Source organism: Palaemon carinicauda, chromosome 14 (genome assembly GCF_036898095.1).
Source record: "Palaemon carinicauda isolate YSFRI2023 chromosome 14, ASM3689809v2, whole genome shotgun sequence".
In the NCBI taxonomy this organism is placed as follows: Eukaryota; Metazoa; Arthropoda; class Malacostraca; order Decapoda; family Palaemonidae; genus Palaemon; species Palaemon carinicauda.
Window position 1 is genome coordinate 54,164,222 of NC_090738.1, and position 7,500 is coordinate 54,171,721.

Here is a 7,500-nt window from a genome sequence, read left to right on the forward strand (position 1 = left end):
ATTTGAAGATTATGTGAAAATTTCTTTTACAGAATATAACAGAGAGAGGTTATGCTATCCTAAGGGTTTTGGCGGCCGGGTGGTAGCGTCCTTGCCTGGTGATTGCCAGACTGGGGTTCGAGTCCCGCTCAAACTCGTTAGTTCCTTTGGTCACTGCAACCTCACCATTCTTGTGAGGTGAGGGTGGGGGCTTTGGGGTAGCCTATAGGTCTATCTGCTGAGTCATCAGCAGCCATTGCCTGACCCTTCTTGGTCCTAGTTTGGTCGCTGATCATATGTATATATGGTCAGTCTAAAGGGCATTGTCCGGCTTGATAGGGGGTGCTTAGGCGGAAATGAGCAAAATATACATACATACATACATATGACAAGGCACTTCCCTAATTTTGGGGGTAGCCGACATCAAACAAATGAAACAAAAAAAAAGGTACCTCTCCTCTCTACTTCCTCCCAGTCTGACAAGGGACTCAACCGAGTTCGGCTGGTACTGCTAGGGTGCCACAGCCCACCCTCCCCCGTTATCCCCCACAGATTAAGCTTCATAACACTGAATCCCCTACTGCTGCTATCTCCGCGGTCATCCAAGGTACCGGAGGAAGCAGCAGGGCTTACTGGAACTGCGTCACAATCGCTCGCCATTCATTCCTATTTCTAGCATGCTCTCTTGCCTCTCTCACATCTATCCTCCTATCACCTAGAGCTTTCTTCACTCCATCCATCCACCCAAACCTTGGCCTTCATCTTGTACTTCTCCCATCATCTCTTGCATTCGTCACCTTCTTTAGCAGACAGCCATTTTCCATTCTCTCAACATGGCTAAACCACCTCAACACATTCATATTCACTCTAGCTGCTAACTCATTTCTTACATCCGTTCTCACCCTCAGTACTTCGTTCCTAACCCTATCTACTCGAGATACACCAGCCATACTACTTAGACACTTCATCTCAAACACATTCAATTTCTGTCTCTCCTTCACTTTCATTCCCCACAACTCTGATCCATACATCACAATTTATTACAATCACTTTCTCATACAGAACTCTCTTTACATTCACGCCAAACCCTCTATTTTTTACTACTCCCTTAACTGCCCCCAACACTTTGCATCCTTCATTCACTCTCTGACGTACATATGCTTCCGCTCCACCATTTGCTGCAACAACAGACCGCAAGTACTTAAACTGATCTACCTCCTCAAGTAACTCTCCATTCAACATGACATTAAATCTCGCACCACCTTCCATTTTCGTACATCTCATAACCTTACTCTTACCCACATTAACTCTCAACTTCCTTCTCTCACACACCCTTCCAAATTCTGTCACTAATCAACCAAGCTTCTCTTCTGCGTCCGCAACCAGTACAGTATCATCCGCAAACAACAACTGATTTACCTCCCATTCATGGTTATTCTCGTCTACCAGTTTCAATCCTCGTCCAAACACTTGAGCATTCACCTCTCTCACCGCTCCATCAACATACAAGTTAAACAACCACGGCGACATCACACATCCCTGTCTCAGCCCCGCTCTCACCGAAACCAATCGCTCACTTCATTTCCTATCCTAAACACATGCTTTACTACCTTTGTAGAAACCTTTCACTGCTTGCAACAACCTTCCACCAACTCCATATAACCTCATCACATTCCACATTGCTTCCCTATCTACTCTATCATACGCTTTCTCCAGATCCATAAACGCAACATACACCTCCTTACCTTTTGCTAAATATTTCTCGCATATCTGCCTAACTGTAAAAATCTGATTCATACAACCCCTGCCTCTTCTAAAACCACCCTGTACTTCCAAGATTCCATTCTCTGTTTTATCCTTAATCCTATTAATCAGTACTCTACCATACATTTTTCCAACTATACTCAACAAACTAATACCCCTTGAATTACAACACTCATGCACATCTCCCTTACCCTTATATAGTGGTACAATACACGCACAAACCCAATCTACTGGTACCATTGACAACACAAAACACATATTAAACAATCTCACCAACCATTCCAGTACAGTCACACCCCCTTCAACATCTCAGCTCTCACACCATCCATACCAGATGCTTTTCCTACTCTCGTTTCATCTAGTGCTCTCCTCACTTCATCTCTTGTAATCTCTCTCTCATTCCCATCTCCCATCACCGGCCCCTCAACACCTGCAACAGCAATTATATCTGCCTCCCTATTATCCTCGACGTTCAGTAAAATTTGAAAATATTCTGCCCACCTTTTCCTTGCCTCCTGTCCTATTAACAACCTTCCATTTCCATCTTTCACTGTCTCTTCAATTCTTGAACCAGCCTTCCTTACTCTCTTCACTTCTTTCCAAAACTTCTTCTTATTCTCTTCATATGAATGACCCAATCCCTGACCCCACATCAGGTCAGCTGCCCTCTTTGCCTCACTTACCTTGCGCTTTACTTCCACATTTTTCTCTCTATATCTTTCATACTTCTCTACACTATTACTCTGCAGCCATTCTTCAAAAGCCCTCTTTTTCTCTTCCACTTTTACGTTCACTCCTTCATTCCACCATTCACTGCCCTTCCTCATGCTGCCTCCAACAAACTTCTTGCCACACACATCACTTGCAATCCCAACAAAATTTTCTTTTACTAACTTCGACTCCTCCTCTAAATTACCAGTTTCTCTTACTTTTACTTTGTCATATGCCATTTTCAACCTTTCTTGATATTTACTTTTTACCCCCGGTTTTATTAGCTCTTCAACCGCCACTAGCTCCCTTTTACATCCACCTACTCTATTCCCCCACTCTTTTGCTACAATAATTTTTCTTTCACCAAAAAATGATCAGGCATACCGTTAACCATACCTCTAAACACGTGCACGTCTTTCAATCTTCCAAACATTCTTTTAGTTATCAACACATAATACTCTTCCATTTGCCACTCTAGCTTTTTGAAAAAGCTAGAACTTATCACCATCTTTTGCTCAACACACATATCTAACAGTCTCTCACCACTTTCATTTTCACCTGGTCGCCATACTTCCCAATGACACCTACCTCTCCAGCGCCCTCTCTAGCATTTAAGTCACCCATGACAACTACATAATTCCTTCTACCCAGTCCTTCTACACACCTAGTTAAGTCATTCCAGAACTCATTCCGCTCCTCTTCACTTTTCTCACAACCTGGCCCATACGCTCTGACAAAAGCCCAACATTCCCTACCCAACCTAACCCTTACCCACATTAACCTAGATGATATCTCCTTCCATTCCACTACTATACCTGTCATCCATTCACTCAGCAATAAAGCCACACCTTCTCTTGCTCTTTCCCTTTCAATCCCAAACACTCTACCAGACATCTCACCAAACATCACTCCACCTTTCCTTTTATCTTTGTCTCATACAAAGCCAATATATCCATCCTTCTATTCCTAAACATACTTCCAATCTCACATTTTTTACTCTCTATCGTACTACATCCACGCACATTCAAACATCCCAAAACTAGAGTGCGGGGAGCAGTCACTCTCCCCCCAGCTCCACCTCTTTGATGTCTCACAGGATTATAATACAGGAGAGGGGGTTCCCAGCCCCCTCGTCCCGTCCCATTTAGTCGCCTCTTACGACACGCAGGGATACGTTAGCGCTATTCTAATTGTTTTTATGCCCCGCGGCCACAGGGGGCAAAATATAAAACAGAAATTTTGTTAAGGTTATATGTTTTTTGTTAGGAAATTTCGAAGTTTCCGTATCAAATGATTTAAAATCATAATTCTAATTATAAATGACTAAACCATTAAATCCTCTTGAAATTGGTTGACAATGCAGAGGTGTAGATCTATCTCTCTCTCTCTCTCTCTCTCGTTCTTGTAATTACAGAATTTCCCCCCCCCCTCTCTCTCTCTCTCTCTCTCTCTTCTCTCTCTCCTCTCTCTCTCTCTCTCTCTCTCTCTCTCTCTCCCTCTTTTTGTAATTACAGAATTCTCTCTCTCTCTCTCTCTCTCTCTCTCTCTCTCTCTCTCTCTCTCTCTCTCTCTCTCTCTCTCTCTCGTTCTTGTAATTACAGAATTTCTCTCTCTCTCTCTCTCTCTCTCTCTCTCTCTCTCTCTCTCTCTCTTCTCTCTCTCTCTCTCTCTCTCTCTAGAAGTTATCCAGTAAATAAGTTATTTTACTTATAGATGAAAAAATATTGTATTGAAATTTCCGTACTCAGTTTCTGGCTAATTACTGCCAATCATTTCAGTGATAAGCATAATTTGCTCACATTAAAGGCACGAATATTTTATTGGTAATTACAACTCTGGATATATTTATTTTGTGGTGAATCATTAACCTTTTCTCTTTGATTTCCATTGATATGTTTTTTCCTTTTTCCTCTCCTGATCAGTTGTGGGTCTGGAATATTTTTGTGGCCAGCTTATAGTCTTTAGGTCAGATAATAAGTCGTGGTATTGATTTCGAAATTTGGCTTTTGGTTTTTTAATAAGAAAAAAAAATACTAATTTTGATATATATTTGTCACTGCATTTTTTAATCTTATAGGTTGAAGTCTGCTGGAAACATATAAACTGTAATATTATTTTGCATAAGTTATCTATTATTCTATTATTATTATTGTTGTTGTTGTTGTTGTTGTTGTTGTTGTTGTTGTTGTTGTTGTTATTATTATTATTATTATTATTATTATTATTATTATTAGCTAACTTACAACCCTAGTTGGAAAAGCAGGGTGCTATAAGCCCAAGGGCTCCAAGCGGGAAAAATATGCTAAAAAGATATGTGAATTCGTACAAAGAATAATATTCTTACAGAACAAACGGTATCTTTGGCACTTTTCCAGTCGGGCCCCCTGAAAGCATTTTCCTTATAGATATTTATGATGCAATTCCTGGAAAAATAGTGTCCCATTACTTCTATGTTTTCAAGAAGCTCTTTTTCCACATAGTCTTTAAATTCTGATTGATGGTTACGCTTTCCTTTTGCCTTTCTTAATCACTATCCTTCTTGGGAAGATTTATACTTCTTTCTTTCTTCGATCTCATACCATTTAAGGTGTTTTTTTACGGAAAATTTGGTAATTTTCGGAAGTTGAATGACCTGTTGCAGTTTTTCTTTTTGTATATATCATTCTTACATTATGATTATGCAGTTGTTATATCATTATTATTACTAGCTAATCTACAACTCTAGTTGGAAAAAGCAGGATTCTGTATGGCCAAGGGCTCCAACGGGGAAAATAGCCCAGTGAGGAAAGGAAATGAGAAAATGAAAAGACTGTAAGAGAAGTAATGAACAATTGAAATAAGATATTTTAAGAACAGTAACATTAAAATAAGTCTTTCAAATATAAACTATAAAAAATTAAAAACACAACAAAAGGACAAGAAATAAGATAGAGTATTGTGCCCGAGTGTACCCTCAAGCGAGAGAACCCAAGACAGTGGAAGACCATGGTACTACCCAAGACTAAAGAACAATGGTTTGATTTTGGAGTGACCTAGAAGAGCTGCTTACCATAGCTAGAGTCTCATATCCTTACCAAGAGGAAAGTAGCCACTGAACAAGTAGCTTGATTCGCCCCTTTCCATAAAAAAAGGGTATTAAGACAAACAGAATATCAGGAATCAGAGGGTTAGAGTTTTTTGCTTGAGGGTACACTTGCGCACACTATTCTATGCAATTTCTCTTCCTCTTGGTTTGTTGAAGTTTTTATAGTTTATATAGGAGATATTTATTTTAATCTTGTTGCTCTTCTTAAAATATTTTCTTTTTCCTTTTTCCTTTCCTCACTGAGCTATTTGCTCTGTTGGAGGACCTGGGCTTATAGCATCCCGCTTTTCCAACTAGGGTTGTAGCTTAGCTAATAATGATAATAATAATAATAATAATTACTTGTAATCCTAAATCCATAATGACTGGTTAATACCCCCCCCCCCCCTTCAACGTCATTACTCGAGTGTTTCGTTCTAAAATGCTCCTAATATTCGATGGCTATATAACTAAATAGTTCTCTTGCTCATATATCAGTTCTGTCAATTGCAGACAATCCATTTCCACAAAGAGGATTTAATCACATTATCTCTTGAATGTGTCCTAATTGCCTTCATATCGAGATCACCTTAAACACATTAATTACTGTTGATGTAAAATCCATTACAATATAATGAGGATCTAAACAACGAAGGAAAAATAATCGTTAAAAGTCATCGGTGTAATTAATGAAGAAGTTTGTAGCCTGGACATCCTGATATTGTTTTGTCCCTTATTTTTTCCTCATTAGGGACTTTCAGAGAGCAATTGATGAAATTGCGGTGTAATTAGGTGAGGGGACAACGGGAAATAGCACAGGAGGGGACTGTATTTTCCCAGGTATCCAATTAGGAATGAGAAATGAAAGCTGTGGTTCATAATGAATTCTCGGTGGGAGGGGAAGTTTGTTGAATAGCGGCATTAAAGGTTTTAAAGCTTTTAAAGGCCGGTCGTGAATGGAAGAGGCAAGGGACAGTGACATTGCCCTATCAAGCAGGACAATGCCCTAGAGACTGACCAACCATATATACATGTAATCAGCTCACAAGCTAGGATCAGGGAAGGCCAGGCAATGGCTGCTGATGACTCAGCAGATAGACCTAAGGCTTCCCCAAACCCCCAATCCTTAGCTCACAAGGATAGTGAGGTTGTAACGACCAAAGGAACTAACCAGTTTGAGCGGGACTCGAACCCCAGTCTGGCGATCACCAGTCAGGGACGTTACCAAATAGGCCACCACAACCCTATTCACGATAGTACTGAACATGTCACATCCTGTGGAGATAACGAATAAACACTAAATGGGTGCAAAAAGAAAGAAAAAAAAAAAACATTGAAACTGTAAGAACGTTTACTGTGGATAGAAAAAAAAAGTTTCTTTGAAATGAGTGAGAGAATTAAAATGGTCGCTTCCAGGGTATAGGCCTATTGTTTCATTTCATGAAATGACTATAGGACTGAATAAATTAACGAAATAATCTAAATTCTATTCAAGAATCTTCTAAATTCTCCTAAGCCGAACAACTTGGACTCTCTTAGGAGAATGATTTCACCCCACAAGTTACATTTTTTCCCATTTCTTAATATATAGTCACTATACTCATTTTTTTTCAATGAGGTGCATTTTCACAGACTCGCAGCGGTTCCCTTTTAGCTCGAAAAAGCTTTCTGATACCTGATTGGTTAGAATTATCTTGTCCAACCAATCAGCGATCAGGAAACTTTTTCTAGCTAAAAGGGCAACCCTGTGAGAAGGTACAAATCTGCCTCACTAAAAAGAATTGACTATAGTGTACGCGACCCATCAATCATGACGGGTAAATATTTAGATATATATGAACACACACCGAGAATCGACTCCTCCTTCCTCCTCCCCTTATCCTGACTATAACATTAAAGAGGTGGTTTCCAAGTGTACTTCTCACCACGGTATGACTCTCCCCCTTCCCTTTCCCGAGGTACTGGGAGAGACCGATTGGTCA